The 23580-nt window shown below is 40.5% G+C and overlaps 1 protein-coding gene across 1 annotated transcript in view; it reads right to left on the bottom strand.

The window, feature by feature from the left end:
• The window catches only part of PTPN14 (protein tyrosine phosphatase non-receptor type 14), a 185134-nt gene extending 164094 nt beyond the window's left edge, over positions 1 to 21040 (bottom strand). Inside the window, exon 1 of the mRNA XM_081298435.1 lies at positions 20436 to 21040. The gene's annotated coding sequence lies outside the window, so the exon portion shown is untranslated. The remainder of the gene's footprint in view (positions 1 to 20435) is intronic.
• Positions 21041 to 23580: the final 2540 nt, after the last annotated feature.

The raw sequence follows: 23580 nt of genomic DNA, 5'->3' as shown, positions 1-23580 counted from the left end.
TACATTTGAGATTCTGAAGAGTCATGTAGATAAAAAATGATCTGGAATTTCACAGTAGCACAGAAATGCATGCTGGGAAGCATCTCGGTGACATGCAATCAATCAAACAGGTACTGGGAAATCAGGCAGAATGTGCAGTGTGGAAGCCAAAGGCTGGCCGGGGGAAAGGGCTTTCAGTATTTTCCTCATAATAGCTTTTCATTAAAAACCTATAAAGAACATTTAAAAATCAATAAGGTGCACAGAAAGATGAATAGTTACAATATTAGAAATACTAACTTATTGATAAGCACTTCTTTCTAAAGTTTGATTTATTAAAATTTACAGAGCACCTACCAAGGATTAACAATAGCATAAAAGACTCTCACTTCCAGGGGCTGGGGCTGGGGCTCAGTGGTAGAGTGCTTGCCTCACATGTGTGAGGCACTGGATTCAATTCTCAGCATCACATATAAATAAATGAATAAAATAAAGGCCCATCAACACTAAAAAAATATTAAAAAATTAAAAAAAGACTCTCACTTCCAGTCATCAATAGCCTAATAATAAATATTTAATATAAATCTGTAAAATGACGCAAAAAAATGACTAAAAATGAGCCTTACAAATCATGAAATCTGGCAGTATATAAATGGGGCTCTCGTTGGGAGAGGAGTTTTACCAACTAAGGAAATAAAAATGTGAATGTTATTTTCTTTGATGCATTAATTCTTCTCCTGGATATTCAACCCAAAAAATAATTTGTATATCTACATATACAAAGATATTAATGACCTTGTATTTGTGACAGCTAATTTTAACCCAAATAATAAATGAATGAAAATTGCTAATTATAACATATTAACTCAATGAATTGTATACCATTATCGATATAAATATATTAATAGGTAGAAACAGGGAAAAGTGTTAATAAAGATTAGTGGGGGTGGGGGATAGTTCAATGGAAGAATGCAAGCTTGGTATGAGCAAGGCCCTGGGTTTGATCCCTTGTACCAAAAACAAAATAGAAAGAAAAGAGAGAGGTAAATATAAAGTAGGGGGAGGGGCAGAATAATAAAAAGTATTTCCTCAATATATTACTCTAGGTATATATTTACAATTATATGGTTAATGAATTAGAAAGAAAATAAAGACAAGATATACCTGAGTAGCAAGAAGATTAGTGTGAACACTCTTGCAATATTTTAAAAGCTTAAGTACTGTTGTTTTAGAAAACAGGTGTCAGTTTGAAACCCACAACCTAGAAGTCAAGAAGATGAGGTCTAATCCTATGTCATGGACATCTGACCTTAAGTATGTGTGTATGAAATTGAAGTCCTCGAAGCAGCAGAGTGAGGAAGGAACAATGGTGACAGATCACACACAAGACAGCTACCCAGAAAACGCACTTGCACTTGACATCTGAGCACATTAGCAAAACACAGAGTGCTACACATGCCTTTTGTGGGATCTGTAGCAAGAGACAAGAGAGAACACAAGGGTTCTGGCCACTGCCCTCCTTACAAGCAACCACTAACAATTCACAGACATCAACAAACATGTACTGTTGACCACAAGGTCCCATAGGCTATCACCCAGACCAAAAAGCTCCATACACATCAGAAAGTTTTACTCCCTTATCATCAGCTCTCCCAAAATAAAGAACTCAGTGAAGTAGAACCCATGACAAGGATATACAGTCCTTTTTATTGTCAAAACCATTGGCAGCATATGGAAACATTTATCATGCACATGACAACCTTTAAGAAGAGTTCAGTAAGTAATCTTTTTATAAACTCAGACAAGATATGGAACAATTTAACATGAATAAGCAGACTATTTTACTGTTTAAAGGCTTTTATTCCATAATTACTTGGTTTCTTCTTATATTAACACAAAACATGCTCGTTCCATTTACTCTGAGCCTTATGAACCAATTTTCCCAAAAGATGTACCTACTCCAAAACCAAAAACTCCATAAACCAACAGGTCCTTAACTTTCAAAGAAATTGCAATGAATTCCAGGAAGGCTTCCATAAAGTGAACTGAAATTGAAATAAAAAATCCATTTCAGGGAAAAGAAGTGCAAAAACTTTCATGGCAAATCTTTTCAAACTCATATTTCTTCAACAGGCACCCAAGACTTAAAATGACTTAAAATTCACACCACGAATACTCAATACTCACCATTTTTAACATTCTGCAGCCAGTAACTACTGCTGTTCAAATAAACTCTGGTTCACACACTGACACACATCAAGCGGCTTCTTCCACACTTGCACATCCTTCTCACAGAGCTGTAATATTTCTTACCAGTTTCACCAGGCTGTTTTCTCAAGATACAGAGAACCAACTCCTCAGATCTGAGGATTTTTGACATTCCTTTGTCAAATGAGGTGTGAGGCATTTGCACTCCAAAGGCAGTTGCAAGATCCAACTACCATTCCCAAATCCATCTTGCCTTCCTAATCCTGCACCCCCTCCTTTCCCTCTGCTCTCTCTCCCACTTCTGCCCCTCAAGTTTTCTTGCCTCTGCTGTGAGGTCTCAGGGCCTCACCTGAGAAAGCAGAACCAAGAATGTTTATAGGTATGTCTAGACACCCATGTTTATAAGCAGAGGCCAAAGACACTGTAGCAGCCAGCAACCTGACACCTGCAAAGTCAATGGAGTTAGAGGATATAGTCAGCAATGAGAAGCCTTCCTTTACAGTTTTCGGGGAGAGAGGAAAGAAGACCCGTGTTATGTTTCAATGTGGCATTTTCTCTTGCATAAACCATACAGCAACCTGCAAACCTAAAAATAATGGAATTAAAAGCCATCCAATATGTTAGGTAAGAGAACAATAATAAATTGCCTCTGGAAGACTTTAAAATCTGCAACAAAATTCAGCAAGTTAGGGCTGGGATTGTGTCTCAGTGGCAGATTCTCAGCATCACATAAAAATAAATAAATAAATAAAGGTATTGTGTCCATCTAAAACTAAACAAATTTAAAAAAAAAAAAAAATTCATCACGGTGTGTAACGGACATGATTCTGCAATCTGCATTTGGGGTAAAATTGGGGGTTCATAACCCACTTCAATCTAATGTATGAAATATGATATGTCAAGAGCTTTGTAATGTTGTGAACAACCAATAAAGAAAAAAAAAGAGAAATAAAAACAAAGATATACAAAAAAAAAAAAAAGGAAAAAAAATTCATCACGGGCTGGGGATGTGGCTCAAGCGGTAGCGCGCTCGCCTGGCATGCCTGCAACCCGGGTTCGATCCTCAGCGCCACATACAAACAAAGATGTTGTGTCCGCCGGGAACTAGAAAATGTTGAAAATTCTCTCTCTCTCTCTCTCCTCTCTCTCTCTCTCTAAAAAAAAAAAAAAAAAAATTTAAAAACCAGTTATTTTGATCAATGTATATAAAGTTTAAAAAATTTTTAAAAAAATTCATCAATTTGAAGAGGTTTGGACCTTCCCAGTTCCACAATATTATGATTTGATTCCAATAAAAGCTGTTAAATCTCTTACAAAGTATGTGTTTTATTTTTGCTTTTATCACTGCTTTATTTTAATGTAAGAATAAAGATGTGTTTCAGAAACAGTTACTGAGAAAAAAAATGTAAAGTGAAGGATACAAAGATAGGATGAAAATGCATATTTTTTACACTGACTTTCAGAAACCAGGAAAGAAAACTATACGTAGCCCTTGCTTTATTCAACTTATTAGATGAACAACGACAATTTGTTCTAAGGATTTGGTTTCAAAAATACTATCTGCAAAACTGTAAGCAACTATGAAACTAGCAAAATGAAAACTGCAGAACCCAAAAGTAGCAGGATATGAGGAAAGTTGTAAACTTAAATATTAATGATGACATGATAAGCTGATAGTCTATCCTGGGAGCAATCTGGCAGCATGTAACAAGATCTACAAGCAATTCTTGCCCTCTCACCCCCAGAACCCACGTTGGAAGCCATACACTACGAGGATAGTCTCCAAGTAAAATAAATGTAATTAGTTCAATAATCTTTGTAAAGATGCTATTTGTAATTGCTAAAAAAAAAAAAAAAACAGACATAATCTAAATATCAAACTACAATTATATCATAATAAAAGATGGAACTATTGATCCCAAATCTTTGCTCCCTTCCTATAATATATTCTGTCCATTTCCCCATGACTTGCCTGGAAATCCTAAGGGATGAATACCAGTCCCCAACTCAATGACTTTTGGCTTGGCCACATGTATCTGTGAGATATGAGCAGACAACCCATTTGCCACCTCCATATGTCAGCTTTAAATGAAATGACATGCTTTTCACCATGCCATGAAAACAGCATGGCCCAGATAGGGACTACTCTTTAGCCAGGATCCCAGAATGAGAAAATATGTAAAGCACAATTGAGCCTAGTTGATACAAGATCTGAGCTGAGCTGCAGCCCACTCAAAGCACAAACATATATTAGATAGGAAATTAAAGTTGCAAGCCACTAAGATATTGGAAACTTTTTGTTACCATAGCAAAAAACAATAGCTTGTCATCAAAATATGGTAAGCTATAGAGTGGCTGATATAAGAAATTATGTATTTGAAAAAAATAGACAAAAATAAAAGGAGATACCATGACAGCTAGTGAATAAACACCAGGAATTAATTAACTGAGAAAGATATAATCGTTTATATAATTATTTCTTTTTTTCAGTGAAGCATATGTTCATATATAGCAACCCATATCTTTTAATATGTGTTATATCATGTGTTTAAAGTTTTTAAAACATTTGTAAATATATTTTCCAGAAATTGTGTGTCCACCATGCTACTTAAATATATTTCTATTCAACAAACTTTTCTGTTTCAAATGATGCAAGGATTAGTGAATATTTATGGCAAAAGTGAATCTAATCCAAGGGTTATTATTCAACCTTAGTATGATTTACTATTCAACAATTCTTTTGTCAAACTATAAAGATGAGAACTGTAAAAACTGACAAAACCAAGAATCAGGAGAAACTGTTGCCTGAGACAAAATCCACTTTCTCAGCATCAAAAGTTGTGCAAAACCAAGATCTGAAAGATCCTCAACTATCTGAAAATAAAGTGTGTTGTCTTTAAATCTATCTTTGTGACCTATGTGTGAAATTCTGTTGCATCTGTCTGATTTAAGAATTTACAAAAATGTTCACCCTAATAATCCCACTTATGGAAATTTATCCTGAAATAAATTCAACAATAATTAAAAAAATGTATCAGGTATCACCTCCTACAGGGTAGCAAATATGTAAAATGCATGTACCTCCAATAAGTGAAAACAATAAAGAAATTTATATCATATCAATCTATGTAATTTTACTCAAAATTTTAGGAAAGTGTGGGAAGCATGCATATTCACAAAGAAGTATACATAGCTACAACCTAAGAAAATATGTCTACATGTGAACATAAAAAGTTTTTAAAATAGTTTGGAAGATTTTTTTTTTTTTTTTTTTTTTTTTTTTTTTTTTTTTTTTTGGTGCTTAGCTTTTTGAGTTCTTTACATACCCTAGAGATTAGGGCTCTATCTGATGTGTGAGGGGTAAAGATTTGTTCCCAAGATGTAGGCTCTCTATTCACCTCATAGATTGTTTCTTCTGCTGAGAAGAAACTTTTTAGTTTGAGTCCATCTCATTTATTGATTATTGATTTTCATTCTTGTGCCAAAAGAATCTTATTAAGGAAGTTGGGGCCTAATCCCACATGATGGAGATTAGGGCCTACTTTTTCTTCTACTAGACGCAGGATCTCTGGTTTTATTCCTAGGTCCTTGATCCATTTTGAGTTGAGTTTTGTGCATGGTGAGAGATAGTGGTTTAATTTCATTTTGTTGCATATGGATTTCCAGTTTTCCTAGCACCATTTGTTAAAGAGGCTATCTTTTCTCCAATGCATGTTTGGCACCTTTGTTTAATATAAGATAATTGTAATTTTGTGGGTTAGTCTCTGGTCCTCTATATTGGTCTACCAGTCGGTTTTGGTGCCAATACCATGCTGTTTTGTTACTACTGCTCTGAACAAACACTTCTCAGAAGATGATATACAATCAATCAACAAATATATGAAAAAAAATGTTCATAATCACTAGCAATTAGAGAAATATGTATCAAAACTACTCTAAGATTTCATCTCACTCCCGTCAGAATGGCAGCTATTATGAAGACAAACAAAAATAAGTTTTGATTGAGGATGTGGGGGAAAATGTACACTCATACACTGCTGGTGGGACTGCAAATTGGTGTAGCCAATATGGAAATCAGTATGGAGATTTCTTGGAAAATTGAGAATGGAGCTACCATTTGATCCAACTGTCCCTCTCCTCAGTCTATACCCAAAGAACTTAAAAACAGCATACTACAGGGACACAGCCTCATCAATGTTTATAGCAGCACAATTCACAATAGCTAAACTGTGGAACCAACCCAGATGCCCTTCAGTAGATGAATGGATAAAAAAAAAATGTGGCCTATATACACAATGGAATATTACTCAGCAATAAAAGAAAAGAAAATCATGGTAGTTGCAAGTAAATGGATGGAGTTAGAAAAGATAATGCTAAGTGAAGTTAGCCAATCCCAAAAAACCAAATGCAAAATGTTTTCTCTGATATAAGTAGGCTGATTCATAGTTGGGTAGGGAGCGGGAGCATGGGACAAACAGACAAACTCTAGATAGGGCAGAGGGGTGGGAGGGGAAGGGAAGGGGCATGGGGTTAGAAATGATGGTGGAATGTGATGCACATATCCAAAGTACATGTATGAAGACACAAATTGGTGTGAATATACTTTGTATACAACCAGAGATATGAAAAATTGTGCTCTATATGTGTAATAAGAATTGTAATGCATTCCACTGTCATATATAAATTTAAAAAATCAATTAAAAATTGAAAAATAAAGTAGCTTGGAAGAGATTTGTACTTTCTACTCTTTAAGAAAAACTGTTACATTAAGGAATAATGCTTGTATTTACAAAATCTGTACTTGCTATGAAGTACAGCAACATCTCTCAGTTTAAAAAAAAAGTATCTTAAGTACATTTCAGCTGGGCACAGTGGTGCACACCTATAATCCCAGCAGCTTCAGAGGTTGAGGCAGGAGGTTCATGAGTTCTAAAGCCAGCCTCAGCAAAAAGTAAGGCGCTAAGCAATTCAGTGATACCCTGTCTCTAAATAAAATACAAAATAGGGCTGGGGGTGTAGTTCAATAGTCGAGTGCCCCGGAGTTCAATCTCCAGTACCAAAAAAAAAAGTATGTTTCAAGTTTTAAAAACAATTTCTGTTAAATAGCTTCCTAATTAAGAAAAGATGGGGTTAGTAGACATAATTTTATCATTTCTTGATAGCGTAAGGTCATTCTTAGGAACATCAATTGTTGTAGCATCTTCTGTAATTGGAAGGTGCTGTTTCATTATTGTGGAGAAGAACGAGCACATTGGTGGGCACTGAATGAGGAAAAGGCTAGGATGGCAGTGCTCCCTCTTCTGCTTTTAGAGGTGGTAATGCAGAGTGGTGACAAGTACAAGCTCTGGATTTGTGCCCAGGTTTCACACTCAGCTCATCATTTACCAGTACTTGCATACCAGCGAGGTTGCAGAGTAAACTGGTATTTATTTACTAGTTGTTGGATCTTGTGCAAGCTACTTAGCCTTCCTAAGCCCTAGCTGTCTCAACTCTAAAAAAAGGGCCAATGACAGTGCTCTAAAACAGGCCATTAACTTCACAGGGGTTGATGTAAAGATCAAGGAAGATAATCCACTTAAAGTGCTAGACAAAGTGTTTGCACATGGCAAGCACTAAAAAAATGTAGGCTAATATTAGTCTCTCTCTGTTGGTTGTCTCAGGTGTCATCGGTCTTGCTTCTTACCATCACCAACAGCTATTTCCAGTTTCTGCCTCTAACCATTCTTTCCCCAGTCCTTGGAAGCATCACTAAAGGAGTGGGGCTCCTAGGAGTAGTTTGATAACTATCTAAAACAATACAAAAGAAATATAACATGAACCCATAAATGCAAGCCATGTAGAGAATTTTTTATTTTCTTGTAGTCACATATAAAAAGCAAATCAATCCTGGTGAAACTAATTTTGATAATAAATTTAACTCTGTATGTCCAAAATATTAGCATTTCAATGTCATCAATTTTAAAAAAACCATGAGATATTTTACATTTTTCTTTTTGTACTAACTCTTCAAAGTCCTGACAGCAACACTTGAACTCAAACTAGTTACATTTCAAGTACTGAATGGACACCACATGGTGCTAATGGCTATGTTACAAATTGCTTATTCTTTTAAAGATCACGACCATGGGAAAACACTGCCACCTTCAAAACATCAAAGTGCATTTATTAAACTGATGGATGGATGAAAGGAAAGAGGAGGAGGAAGGAAAGAGGAGAGGAAGGGGCAAATGCACTTGATCATACTTTATTCACAATACCTTTGTGAATGCCTGATTACACAAACAATTTAAACAGAGGCAGCTGTTAATAAAATAACTGCAATGACATTTCTGAAGTCCCCCCCAAACCTGCCTGCTTTTTTCTCGGCAGTATTTTAATTAAGGAGGAAGAGAAAAGCTCATGGCCAGAACATGCAGAACCAAGATTTACTTAATAGTACATATATTACCCTCATTTTCTGGCATCCGTAAAATAAACTACTGAATATATTGAAGGATGAGTCTCCTATAATGCCACATATTTAATCTGAACCTTACATTTCACTGTATTATAAATAAGTAAAAATTAAACCAAATGTTTACTGTCCTTTAAACTTCCCCTAAAAGTTAATTTTGTGAATAAATTCCTCATAGTTTACTTTAGAATTGCTCTTATACTATATTCTAAAAAGTCCAGTTAATTTTTTTTTAAATTATAGCTAATTCCGGTCTGCTAATCAAGAGCTGAAATGTTTAACCATCCAAGTCATTATACTAAGATGTTGAGTTAAGGATAGTATAATGAAAAAGATACTATTAACTTATGTACTTATATGACTGCATGACCAATGTGATTCTACAACATGTACAATGAGAGAAATAAGAAATTAACACCCCGTTTATGTGTATCAAAGTGCTTCAATGTACTCTGTCATGTGTAACGAATTAGAACAAATTTAAAAAATTAAAAAAAAAAAAAAAACAACAAATGTGTCTTTTCTATCCCAGGCGCTGTGTGTGAGTGTGTCTGTGTGTGTGTGTGTTGCTGGGGATTGAACCCAGGGCCTTATGCATGTGAGGCAAGCTCTCTACCAACTGAGCTATATCCCCAGCCCCCAGGCACCTTCTAAACAAACATTTCTCTAGGAAAGTATTCCCTGTCATATTAGTGTTCCTTTAAGATTACAGGTGTTCCATGAAATATATTTTTTTAAAAAGACCATCCTTGCTAAAATGAATCTAGCTCTGGAATACTTTCTTTCGTTGCCTGCAGGGCTTCTCAGAGTCTTTAATGCACTAATGTATACACAGTTCAAAGTGCTGTGCTTGGTTATTACTATAGTTTTTTTTTATATTTTTTTCATAGTTGATAGACTTTTATTTATTTATATGTGGTGCTGAGAATAGAACCCAGTGCCTCACACATGCCAGGCAAGTACACTACTGCTGAGCCCCAGCCCTAGCCTCACTACTATAGTTTTTATCAATCTACAAATGAGAAAAAAAAATAATAATAATGCGAACCAAGAACCAAACAGTAGGCCACTAGCCTAATTATCCTGTGGAAAGGGACCTCCTACCCTGAACTCTGCATCAGGGTCCTGGCTGGGCCTGATGCTCTGCTCTGTGCGTTGCTCCCTTTTGTCATACCTGAAGAGACACTGATTTTGAATATGCATATGCTTGTTAATCTATCAAATCCTCCAAATGGAGATAATTTATACCAAATGAAGGAAGAAGGAGAGGAAGTGAAAGTGGCAATAGGGAGGAGTAGAGAAGCCAAAGAAATTTGTTTGAATAATTTAACCAAATATCACTTCATATTTGCAAGCAGAGCTAAAAATCCTAAACACATTCATAAGGATGAAGTGACACAAAGTACACATTTATACCTAACCTGGCATGCAAAAAATAAGCCTCATTTTGAAAACAAGCAGACAGCTGCTCAACAGAAGCACAGCACAAATCATCCTTTCCAGCCTTTATTTTTAGATGCCTCTTAAGTAAAACAATAATTTTCTAAAGAATATAATTAAGATCAGTAGGTGTCATTTCATTATTTTGGAGTCCTGATTCATTTCACATCAGTCACATTTTCCCCCCATAAATCACATAATGATAATAATATTCCATATCAGATTCCTTACCTGTGAATAAAATAATTTATATAACCTTTTAAACACGAATTGACTTTAAAAACACAATGCATCCAAAACGCTCATTAGTATAACCCACAGATTTGAACCCAGGGTGTTTAAAGTCAATGCTGTTTTTCAAATGATCATTTGGAGACATGCTTATAACTTTAAAAATGTGTAACTTCATCATCTGAAGCACATTTGACATTATGTCCAATGATAAAGAATATGCTGCAGAGATCCCAGGTTTCCCTTGGCAGAAGGGGATGCTAATTGCCTCCTGGAGTCTCAAATGAAACCTAATTGCTGGCTTGAGATGTCACCACTGACCCTGGTAACAGACTGGTGCACCCTTCATAAACCTAATATGGCATAATCCTCCTTCATTATGGTTATTATAGCTCCGCAGTGGGACACGTCTGCCACAGAAATAAACTCTGCAGCCTCTCCTCCAAATGGATGTGTCACTTTTCTGTCCCAGAGCAAGTAGGGCTGATGGCAGAATTCATTGCTGCAGTAAGTAGTACCAGTTCACAGCCAGGCTGTACTTCCATATGAGAGATAAAGACAGATGAACGGACCGACAGACAGATGGACACACACAGAGACAGACAGATGGATACACACAGAGACAGAAGGATACACACACACACACACACAAAAAAAAAAAAAAAACTATGAAGAAATCCACAGAAACCAGAAACACAATCCATGTGACAGAGGAGAAAAGAGGAGGGGGAGCATGGATGGCTATTTAAATAAAATAACAATAATAAAATAAATGGGAAAAGTAGAAAAATAGATTCTAAGCAAACCATAGTTTGAATCAGGAAATCCATCTGTAAATTCACTGAATTTATCATCACAATGTCAGCTATTGCCAGGCACAGTGGCCCACACCTGTAATACCAGCGGCTCAGGAGACTGAGGCAGGAGGATAGTGAGTTCAAAGCCAGCCTCAGCAATGGCAAGGCACTAAGCAACTTGGTGAGACCCTGTCTCTAAATAAAATACAAAATAGGGCTGGGGATGTGGCTCAGTGGCCGAGTGCCCCTGAGTTCAATCTGTGGTGCAAAAAAAAAAAAAAATGTCAGCTATTAAGCCTCAATTTTCTTTTTTGGGGGGGAACACTCTTAAAAAACATTTGAATTATAAACATTTATCTTGCATCTACTACTCATCAATTTCCCAAACATTTACTGAACATCTCTGCATCAGATGCCAAGAACCCAAGGATAAATAAATTATAAATATGTCCTCCAAGAGCTCACAACCTTGGGGAGACAGATAAACAAGCAATTATAATACACTAACACATATCTTAGTATAAAGGGTGTGTAAAGTACCAGAGGATAGGCAGATAAGGTGACAGTGAATTCTCCAAGGAAAAAGGGAATGTTAGATAAAACACCCAAAAAGATGTAAAAATCACAGCAGAAATTAAAGAATGGGTAGGAGGTTATTATATGACCAGATATGAAAAGGAATTCATGGAAGAAGTAACAATAACATCCCAAATCAAAGCAACAAGGTTTCAACTATGAGAAATGTTCAGAGGACAATGACAGGAGGCCAAGGGAGGCTCAGGGTAGAGGTCCAAGCTAGGAAACGAGTTGGGATCAAGAACTGTGCAGAGCCTTGAATGTTCTGCTAGGGAGTGGGCCCTTAACCAATAGGCAATGCATGTATTTTAAAACTGAAATCTTTTAGATGTAAGGGAAGCTGGGCATAGTGGTGCACACCTGTAATCCCACTAGCTAGGGAGCCTGAGACAGGAGGACTGAAAGTTCAAAGCCAGCCTCGGCAAAAGCGAGGCACTTAGCAACTCAGTAAGACCCTGTCTCTAAATAAAATACAAAATTGGAGCTGGGGATTGGCTCAGTAGTCGTGTGCCCCCGAGTTCAATCCCTAGTACCCAACATCAACAAAAAAATTTAGATGTAAGGAAGAATACCACGAATACAACAGCACATCTCTGTCCTCACCTCCAGGAGCCCCTGCACTGTTTTTAGAGTTCATCCTTCCGGCATTTCTTTAAACCTTTACTGCATATAGACATATCCCTTAACAACATAAAGTGGCAAGTGAGCTTGTAAATGAGAGAGCGGAAATATCAGGCATGTTTGAGAATGATGCTATAGTGTAGAAGACAGACTGGCCCAGCTATAGGATAGGGACAGCTTAGGCAGTGTGGTGCTGGACAGCTGTCTCCCCAGAAGGATTCATCACCCAAAGGCCAGGGGTAGACATTTTCATGTGAAGGAGCCACAGGGGCCATCAGCAGGCAAGAAGCCACAACCTAGAGGAGTGAAGCAGAAGGCCACAGGTTAATGAGGGGGGTGAAGCAGGTGAACCAGGCCACAAAACACAGGTGGTAAATACCAAGAGCAAAATGGCAGGAGGAAGGCCTGACCTTGGAGGGAGAGAGAGGAAGGCTGCCCAAGAAATCATTGTTTGAGATGGGCCCTGGGAGAGTGTTAGGGTGCCTGCACAAGAGAAGAGCTTGAGGGCTGGGGATGTGGCTCAAGCGGTAGCGCGCTTGCCTGGCATGCGTGCGGCCCAGGTTCGATCCTCAGCACCACATACAGACAAAGATGTTGTGTCCGCCGAGAACTAAAAAATAAATATTAAAAAATTCTCTCTCCTCTCCTCTCCCTCCCTCCCTCCCCCTCCCTCTCTCTTTCTCTCTCTCTCTCTCTCTCTCTCTCTCTCTCTCTCTCTCTCTCTCTTAAAAAAAAAAAGAGAACAGCTTGACCCAGGTGGAAAGCCCAGGACCAGTTCAAGAGTTACAACAGCTGGGCAGAACCATGGCGGCAGGGGGACATCAACCTGAAGAAACTGCAGGTCCCTTTGGGGATTATGCATGGAAAACCTTAAATATCCAGCTGAAGTATATATGTAATTCATGACAAATTCACTTTCATAACCATGAGATCTGCCTTAATCTCTTCTACTTCAGAACTAAATCATGGCAAGAGTCAATCTAGTGATCTGGGGAAACATCAATGATATCATTGCTGCTTATTACCATGCTGTAAGTAGAACAGGCCTCCTTGGCCATGGGCAGGCTGGCAAATCCACTTTGACAACAGTGTCAAGGAGCCTGTCTCCCTCTCACTTCAAAACTGAGTGACTTACTGGTGGATTAATGAGAGATTCTGCCTTTTCCTCTTCTACATGAGGTTCTGAAGAAAAATGCACAGAAATGAATTCAGCATATTCTAATCACTACATCTAAACCGGCAAAAACATTAGTTTTAGGCCTTGATCACAAATGTTTCTACTTCCTAACTTTTTGTGACATTTACAGACAGTCCCTTGATCTATAAGGTTGCCTGGATTTGAAAATGAGAAAAAAAAAAGGTTATGTTTTTGAAGTATCCAAGTAAAGTGAAATGACAATAAGAACCATATTATTAGTAACTTCAGACAACATCTTAGAAGTGTGATTTTTCTTCTCAAATGAACAAATAAAATGTATATAATAAATATCCCTGGTTTCTGAGGTTTCTGTGTTGTTTTGGCAGTGCTATGATGAAACACAGGGTCTTGCACATGCTACACAAGTGCTCCACCACTGAGCCACATCCCCAGCCCTCTGTTTAATTTTTTTTTAATCATGTACATCATTAACAAGATGCCATTTTCCCACAGCCCAGTAACTATTCATTAGAGAATAAATAATAAATTCTAAACCAGGCTCAGCTGTCAAACCCTCAGGTCTGCATTTCAGAAAGGCCCTCATACACTGATTATAAAAATACATGTTTTTAAAAAACTGATTCCATTTTGTTATCTACAAAATGACAATAATAAGGGCATCACCATGGTTACTGCTATCAACTGCACATAGGATAGAGATTCTGACTTGGAACAGAATGAGATCCTTACCCAGAGAAGCTTATAACTCAGTAGAGGAGACCGAGAAGTGAACAAGGGTAAATATGGTGAATCTGCCAATGTGGGTAAGTTCAAAGTGCTATGGGACTATAAAGAAAGGAATGCTAGCCGATAGTAGGGAGGAGTGTCTTGTCCAGCATGGAGGGGCTCAGCAGGTAGCTGGGGGAGAGGATGGGAATGTAATAAAAAAAGGAAATTAATGCTACCAAAGGTTAGAGGCACTGGAATGGATGGAAGGAAATAGAAGCAGTTGGGAAGAGAAAGGAGGGATAAAGGAAGCTCCCCCCACCCCAACGCTGGGGATCAAACCAAGGGCCTTGCACATGCAAAGCATGTGCTCTACCATTGAGCCACATTCCCAGGAAGAAGCCTTAAGTTAAAGGGAATAAAAAGCAAAAGAATTTAAATGGCATTTAAGAAAACAGATTTTTTTTACATTTGTGCTTTAAAAAAAAACAACCCTTTTTACAGCACTAACTAAGTAGACAAAGAATATAGAAAGAAAAGCCAGGTGCCACGGCACATGCCTGTAATCCCAATGGCTTGGGAGGCTGAAGAGGAAAGTCAAAGCCAGCCTCAACAATTTAGGCCCTCAGCAATTTAGTGAGACCCTGTTTCAAAAACAAAGTGTGTATATATATATATATATATATATATAGAGAGAGAGAGAGAGAGAGAGAGAGAGAGAGAGAGCGCGCGCGCGCGGGCGCGAGCTGGGAATGTGGCTCAGTGGTTAAGCACCCCTGGTACCAAAAAAAAAAAAAAAAAAGACTATATGAAAGACAGCCTTTAATGCTCTTGGAAAAAATCCTAAGGGACAGTGGAGAGGGAGGGAAGGAAGCAAATTGAGAATATTTTAGAGTCAGACTCAAAGGACCTAATAATTGCTGGGATTTGTTAGGGGAGGGTTAAGAAAAGGGGTTGAGGGTGCTAAAAAAGAGAAGTCCAAGAGCCAAGCTCAAGCAGCTAACTCAACATAAGGTGATGTCACCAAGACAGGAATACAAAAGTAGTAAATTTTAGAGCAAGAAACTGGAGAGCTCAATGAAAGAGGGGTAGAATTTGGCACATATATCAAATACTCAGAGGATATTAGCACCAGATAAACCAAACTGCAAGTGGAGTCTGGATTAGACAATAGCCAAGAAAACCGACTAAAATAGATACATCGAATTCATATTCTGGCCGGGGAAAAGTGGCCATCAAGTAGTATCCAGCCTCTCTGCAGCTCTAAAGCAAGCAGACAAAATCATTTAAACCAATATAGTAGAAAAGTTCAATGACCACCACACAGAGCCTGAGCAAAAAAGGGTGGGTGGACCCAACCGAGATTTCTTAGCTCAGTTTTTCTCAAAGTACAGTTAATCAGAAAGTAGAACATTAGCATGGCTTGGAAGGCCCTTGCTCAGACCACCCCAAAGCTACTAAATCAAAATGTAAGGTTGGTGTGGGGAGCAGCAAGCTGTGTTTTAATAAGCCCTCCAGGTGACTCTGATGCCCTCTAGAGTTTGAGACCTACTACCTTAGTTAATGCCTCAATCACTTAAAGAAAAAAAAAAAAAAAGGAGGGGGGGGTTGTTAGAGATGAATTTTCCAAACAGGAAATTTAGTATGTATAAGTAAAGTATACAGTTCACACCTGCATAAGTACTAGGAACTTTGCTAATTTTCCACAATGAGTAGTTTTTCCTCTGTGAGCTAAAAACACTGTAAGGCAAAGAAGAGCAAGTCAGTGGCCAATAGAATGGCTTCCTAATTTAGGATTATTTCTCAACAGTAAAATCTCAAGACATTCCAAACATGAAGAGGATATTCTACTACTCAGAGGGGGCTACACAACCAATGGATCTCTTTCTCATTTTCTCCAGACTCCTCCCTATTGACCAACATGGAGCATTTATGGGCTGTCCAGATAGAGTTACAGGATCTCTGGACATGCAACAGTCCTCTGAGTCAAGCTGATTGACCAGGCTCAGAATGCAACCCTTGACCTGGGCCTAATTTAGCCGCCTAAGGAACTAAGCTAAATCATCCTCAGATCAAATTTTACACATAACACTGATCTAAGAAACTAAGAAAAATCACCCTGAGATCAAATTTTACCTGTAAGGCTCGATGACTATGGTATGTTCTCTCTCATAGCCATCACCATGAAGCAAATGATACAAACGTTTGATGCAAGAAACACCCAACCAACAGGAAAAATCGAAAGGAAATGAAGCAATGTTAATATGCTATTGATAATCCAACTTAGATCCATAACCACTCTATGGCACAAAAATCTACTTACCTTTTATCCTGAGCTACGTTAAGCCTTTCATCTATAACCACTGCATCATCATATCCTTTAATTCAGATTCATAAATCATTCTGAGATAATGTATTTTTAAAATCAGTGAATGCAAGGTATGGTAAAAGTACTACTGACCAAAAATCCTAGTCAGACTTGCATTTTTCTAGGCTTTCTCCTCCTGACCTCTCCAAGGGGTAGGGTACCTAAACATGGCCTCCTGGAATGTGAGAGATTTAACCAATTATTTGCCATAACAATACATTCTGCTTCAAGAAAACAGACTGCACACCTGCCCTATAGTCCCTATGTGAGTAGTCCCTTTCTTCTAAAACTCCCTCCTGCTGGGAAATTGATAGGAAGATCAGTGAGTTAATGTTTGTCAAATACTTTAGGCTTCTCAGATAAAAGACAACAACAAAATTCAAATGACCTGTGCAGCTGGCATTACACTAGGTGTTATAGTTGACTCTGTATTCAGGCTTCAAAGAAGAAAATTGAGGCTGCCAAGAAACTCCTTTGTGAAAACTGGCTGGCTTTTGCACTCCCGCTAAAGGCAGGCAGTTATTCTAGCATTCTGTAATTAACTGGATTTCAACATTAGAGATGCAAAGACCCTTGCATAATACATTAGACCTTTGTTATAGTAAGGGGTATACAAGGAAAAAGAATCTTTTTCTCTGCCCTTTCTCCCTAAGTGGCTCTAGCTCCCTAAACTTTTACTGCCTGGTGGTGTAGCTCTCAACCTCCTCTAGTGTGAGGGACCACATGGCAGCTGCTAGCCAATGTGTTTGCTTTGAGCCAATAGACTAGGAAAAAAAAAAGTCAAAGACAAAGCTTTATGTGTATGTTGGCACGCATGTGGATTCAGGCTGCTGAATAACAAACAAAGAACACATTCATGGCCACATACAACTCCTTGAACATATAAATAGCCATCCTTGACCTAGTCTGTCTGAGGTGCTGTTATATAGCATTACACTGAATTCTCCATAAATATCATGGCAAGCTAAATACTACTGGCTCTGTCTTGCATGTGAAGAAACTGAATATCAGAAAGATTAAGTCTGCCCAACATCACACAGCTAGAATGTGGCAGAGCTGGAATTCAAACCTGGCTCTATAGCAAACTCCCAAATCTGGATCACGGCTCCAGTACACTGATAGCCTGGAAAGGGGTGCAGATTTTGCCAGACACACCCCTGGGACAACTCAACAAAGCCTCCTGGGGAGACAGGCAAAGTAAATTAAATCAATTTAAATCAGTAAGGGGGCAATCAGAAAGTTTTAGACATCAACTTCCTCCCTACCAAAGCTTTTGTGTTTGTTTTCCCTCATTCCTTAATTTGCTAATTAAGTGTTTCATCCTCTTCCCTGTCTTATATCTAACAAAGTGCATAGCAGTGTTCTGAGGCTGAGAATGAATTTTTTTAAATACAGTACTTGGTGACCATTAAATGAAGTTCAAATGCAGGGATTTGATCAAATTTTTATTCAAAAGGACAAGAATATGGAACTCAGGTAAGCTATCATGTGTAATCAAAGGGTTGATACTTGCATCCCTGGAGCAAACTTAAGCCAGAAAGCAGACAATGAAGAAAAAAAAAAAAAACTTCACAGTTCTTAAATCTTGTCCCATCCATTCAGGGCAAGCAAGAAATCTTCTAAAAATTCTGATTTTCCTCTGAATTATTTATGGTTTTTCCATATCAAAATAGTTTTCCCCAACTGTTCTTGCTATTGTAGTTGTGCATGCAACATAGTTTGTACAAATCTGAATAACTAGTGTTAATAACAATTACGTTCGTAATAATGGAACCTGGGCGGTGATCTTGGATTAGCTGAAAGGGCTTCTCCTCAGCCACTTCTCTCACACAGGTGTTACACCTTCAGGAAAACCATCAAGGGGGCTGTTCTTGAGATAAGACAAGGTGCTGGTAGAGGGCCTGGATAAACATGTGAAGTTGTAGGAAGCTAGTGTGCTCTTCCTACTCTGATGTACTCTCTGAGGTTGCTGAAAGCTAGACGTCTGCCACCTTAGCCAAGACTCAGCCACTATGAATACTACTACAACACCACTTCAACCCAAGTGAAGAGGCACTGCAGAAAGACAAGCCTGTACAAAATACATTATACTATAAGGAAATCTTCTAGGCAGGATGTGCTGAATTCTGGGTCCATGAGGCTACAACCACCTGCAGGAAGAGTTCAGTCTTAAGTTTCAGAGAAAGCAATGGTAGTCCTCACCTCTCTGGTAACACAATAAAGTTGAGTTTTTAAAGTAGAGAATACTACGATGAACAGCATCACATAAGTGAACTAATTCTGCACATCATGACCATCCATTCAGATTAGGCAACAGGACATCATTCAGCTCCGGGCTGTGAAAGTTGTCATTTCTATAGCACAAGCTGTTAACCACATCACCAAATAATAAGGTAACTTTTAATACAAGGTCTGTAGCACTATCGTATTGTCATCCCCTATTGCTGTCAGGTGTCTCTTTAAAAGGAATCAATATCATTTTAATGAACCAGACATGGGTCAATTAATGTCAATTAAAATGGGGACCGCTGCTGGTGGTAGAGATGCATCAGGTACAGAGGCATTTCCAAAGAGGAATTTTTGCTCCTCTGAAAGCTACCAGTAGTTCCCATAAGTATGTAACGCTTCTAGTTTAATTTCTAGTATAAGGAAAGGAGGAGAGACTGCTATGCCAGCAACATTGCCCCAACCCACCCATAAATCTTCCTTGGGTCCCAGACAGCTAGGAATGACTTTTCTGTTCTCTTTGGGTTCACTTCTCATTAACTGTTTCCTCTACAAGGAGTGTTTGCTCTAAACACTCCACCAAGAGAGGACCTCTTCAGCCCCAGGACCAAGCCTCCCCCCAGAACCCCTCTGCCACCACACAGTAGTTCTCCATCAGCCTACAGGGCTGCAGACTCCTGTACTGTGATCTTGTTCTAGCAGCGTAGAATCTCTGATACTCGGTTTGTTGAATGAATGAACTGAACTAATCCATTTCACAAATTAACACACTGGTGGAAACTCCCTCCATAAGCATACATATTAGACCTGCAGTCTAGAGATTCCTCACCTACGCTGGGAATCCCAAACAGCCAGTTCCTCAACAGGCTGGAGTTGAAAACCTACAATCTCCTTAAATTGTAGGTAGGTATGGGGGTGGGGGTGACAGGAACTGAAGGAAGTGTGAGGGAAAGGGAGGTAAGGACAAGGCTGCCTCCTTGCTCTCTCCAGAAGAAAAGGTAAAAAACCCACAAGTATTCAAAACCTAGGTTTAAGAGTCACGTGGGAGAGGGGGTTGTTAAGACGCAGAATTTTGGAAGTCAGAGCTGGTCTGAAAGTACGTGGCCACAGGTTTTTCCCTATGAGCCTGCCCGACCACCCAAGTAGGAGCCAAGACACTCGGGAGTTCGGTGGCACGGCTGGGGCCTAGTAGAATGGCATGAAAACTCCTCTCCCTTCCAAATCCTATCCTATGCGGGGATCTGAAGGGGAGTCGGGGAACTGCATTCCCCGCGTGGGCGACAGCAGCGTCGTTTGTCTCTCATCCTCCTGGCCCCACGGTCTAGCTATCTCTGGCAGCCTTTGGCCGGCCCTCTCACGTCCCCAAAATGCAGACGGGATCTGAGAGGAGGGGGCGAGGGAGTTGGGTTTAGCCACAAGCTCTGCAAACTTCCCTTACCTTCCAGCTCACTTCCCAAATAAGCGGTGCGCCCCGTGGCCCGCAGCTCCCACCGGGAAAGAAAACGCGCGGCCCGGCCACCCTGCGCCCCCGCTGCCCTGCCTGCCAGGCGTCGGAGACCGCCAATCTCAAGTTGGTGTTGCCAGCGTTTGCCCAAGTCATCTGCAAGGCGCCCGGAGCACCAAGGCTACCCGCGACCTCGGCCCGATTTCCCCGCCTCCGGTCGGGCTTACCTGCTTACATGACCCCGTGGTGCCCGGAGTCCCGTGCGGAAAGGCTGTCCTCCGCGGCAACGGAGCCCCAATTCCCCACGGAATTGATTCCAGTGGCTGGCGGAGGAGGGGAGGAGGGAAGCAGCCGCAGGAGGCGAAAGGGGAGGGAGGTTTCCGCTGAGGTCCGGACGCGAGAGTCGGCTCAGGGGCGCACCGGCGAAGGGGAAAGGGAGAAGAACCTGAGTACCCGGGCTGTCCCGCCCGAGGGGACCGGGATCAGGAGGCCAAGGAGGATGGGTGAGGTGGGAGGGGAAGGACCGCCAGCGGCCACTTTGTGTGTGCTGCTCCCAGAGGACCTGCCCAGGAGAGGAGGCAGCTGAGACCGGAGGAGCGCAGCAACCTGCCCCCGATACTGCGCCCGCTCGGCCGAGAAAAAGTTGGGAAGAACTTTGAGGGGCCGGGAGAGCCAGAGCGGCAGGAAATGCGAGCAGCCGGGAGAGGAGGGAGGAAGGGGCCGTTCGAGTGGGAGGGGACGGAGCAGGCGCCGGCGGCCGTGGCTCCCCCACCCCCGGGCTGGGCTCAGCGGCGCTGGGGCCCGGGAGGCGGAGGGAGCGCGAGGCGCGTGGCCGGGGCGGAGAGGAATGCGGACGGCGAGGACGCGCATCGGGGGCGCGGGCGCGCGCGGGGGAAGCGCTGAAACGTGGAGCCCGAGCTCCGGAGCTAGAGGCGCGCTGTCCTTGGGGACGTCACAGCGCTGGAATCCAAGGAATGCCGGGCTGCAGGAGTTCTTTCTGCAGGCCCGGGAGAAGTTGCTTACTTTTGATGGGGTAGCTTTGGAAAATGTTTCCAAAGGTGGGGACTGAAGACAAGATGAGACTCCATGGAGTAAGAGACGTGGGAGGGGAGAAGGCAAGGAGACCGTAGTCAGCCCAACTCTGCGCTGTTCCGGCGGTTTGAGGGAAAGCGGTAAAGACAGGAAGATCCCACCTAGATTTCGTAGACAGCAAGAGCGGGAAGGTGGTAAGAACTAGCCCACTCAGACCCGGAGCAACGACAGTCCAACTTATTTTGGGAGATCCTCCAAGCAGGATGCACCCATACAGCCACAGCACAGGGGAGGGCAGTCCTGGAGAAATTTAGGTGGCCTCACTGAGCAGGCAGTCCCAGAGATCTCTCCTAAAAAAACACTGGAACCTCTGGGTAGTGTGATTGTGTCTCTCTTCTATCTTTCCCTCCACCCCCGTAATGGCCAAAGCAGACTGTGCTGAAAGTTGGAATATGTCGTTTTCCCGGTTTGTTCCATGCCACAGAATCGCCCCACCCTGCCCGGGTAGGCACTGGGAGGGAACTTCCTTAGCACTTTCGGAGGTGGAGTTAATGAGGCGCAGCTGGTATGATGGAAAAAGCACCGAGCCAGGCAGGGAACCTAGGTTTAGGCCCTTCCCAACTTGTGACGGATAACTGAGGAGTATCCCAACCCCCGAGATCCTTGGTTTCTGTAATTATAAAGTTGAGGGGTTGCCTACATTTCTGTGGTCCTTTGCATTGCTCCAAACATGTCTGGGCTGCTGTTATCTCACCAGGACTCAAGCCCAGTCCTTTCAACTTTTCAAGGACCTTGAAGTCCTTGTCACAGAAGATACTGTATCAAATTACTTTCCAACAACTCCTACAATTCCAGGCCTTTTGGGAAAGAGAACGGGGAACCAAAAGGCAAAGCCTACTTGTACCCACCATGTGTAAATCTGTAATGACCTCGACTTCTCTGACCATTGGCCAATGTCCAGAATTTTAAAGAAGTCGAGAAGAATAGAGGGGCCATAAAAATGATGGAAGGAAAAGGGTAAAAGGAAATAAGGTCAGTTTCTCAAACTTTCAAGGAAATCACTGTATATAGTTGCTAATTTTCAAAAGAAAACATTAGTGAATAACATACGGTATCACAGAAGACTGGAAAAGCACTTTACTTGATCCTCCATCTTTAGCCCCATTTTCCAGACGAAGAAGGGAAGACAGGAAGAGATTACCTGTCTCACCAGGGGGTCTCACAGCAGGTGAAATATGATAATGGACCCCAGTCCCTCTGGCCCAAAGTGCCTGCTCTAAATCTCTAAAATTTGACAAAAACAAGATTAGGATTAAAGATAAGGAAACTCCTGCAGACTCTAAGTGTGAAATCCAGGGTGGGGTTCCTTCCTGTGAGATGGAAGGTCTTTTGGCATCATTCATTGTAGAAAGGAAGTAGCAGATGCACATTGTTGGTCTGAAGTCACTGTGATACCAAACTGAGCACAACAGCCTGAGGCAACTGAGTTAAAAGAAAGAGCAAGTGATTTGCATGCAGACCCAAGAATTCAGTTCTGCCTCAGACAGGACATGTGACCCTGAGCAAACCATTCACTTGATGCTTGAGTTTATTTTTTAAGTGTAATATAGAGCACAGAGCTTGATTGGATTAGTTCATCTCTGAGGTCTTTCTCAGGTCTGAACTTGCATGAACGTGTGTACTCCTCCAGAGAGAGGTCGTGCCTATGGAGGAAGCAAAGCGATAAAGCCAATGTTGAGTAGAGAAAACCACACATTACCTTCAGATCAAAATGAATATTGAGAGGCTGGGGTTTGGCTCAGTGGTACAACACTCACCTAGCATGTGTGAGGCACAGGGTTCGATCCTCAGCACCACATAAAAATAAATAAATAAAATAAAGGTATTGTGTCCAACTACAACTAAAAAATTTTAAAATAAATAAAATAAAGTTAAAAAAATAAATATTGAGAATTCAGTGAATGTTGCTGAGTGTTTGATGAGAAGTAAAACTATGGTTTAGCAATAACCCTGTGAACTAATTTTCAATATTTAAAAATAAATATAATAGTAAAAAGTGTATTATTAAATATAAAGCCTTTCAGGTGCATGCATCTTACCAGCTACATTTCTTTTTCTTTATACTACAGAAAGGCAATACAAATAAGGTTTTTTTGTTTGTTCTGGATTCTCTCTTTTTCTTTCTCTCTATTTTCCTCCTGTGCTAGGGATTAAAAAATTGCTAGATTATCATTGAGCTCTTCCCCCAACACAATAATTATAGTCATTTTGTTTGTTTATTTGTTTGCTTGTTTTTCTTTTTTGGTACTGAGGATTGAACCCAGAGCACATTGCCACTGA

This window comes from Spermophilus citellus (genome assembly GCF_964194105.1).
Source record: "Spermophilus citellus genome assembly, chromosome: 6".
Classification (NCBI taxonomy): domain Eukaryota; kingdom Metazoa; phylum Chordata; class Mammalia; order Rodentia; family Sciuridae; genus Spermophilus; species Spermophilus citellus.
This window is presented reverse-complemented; position numbering and strand designations above follow the sequence as displayed.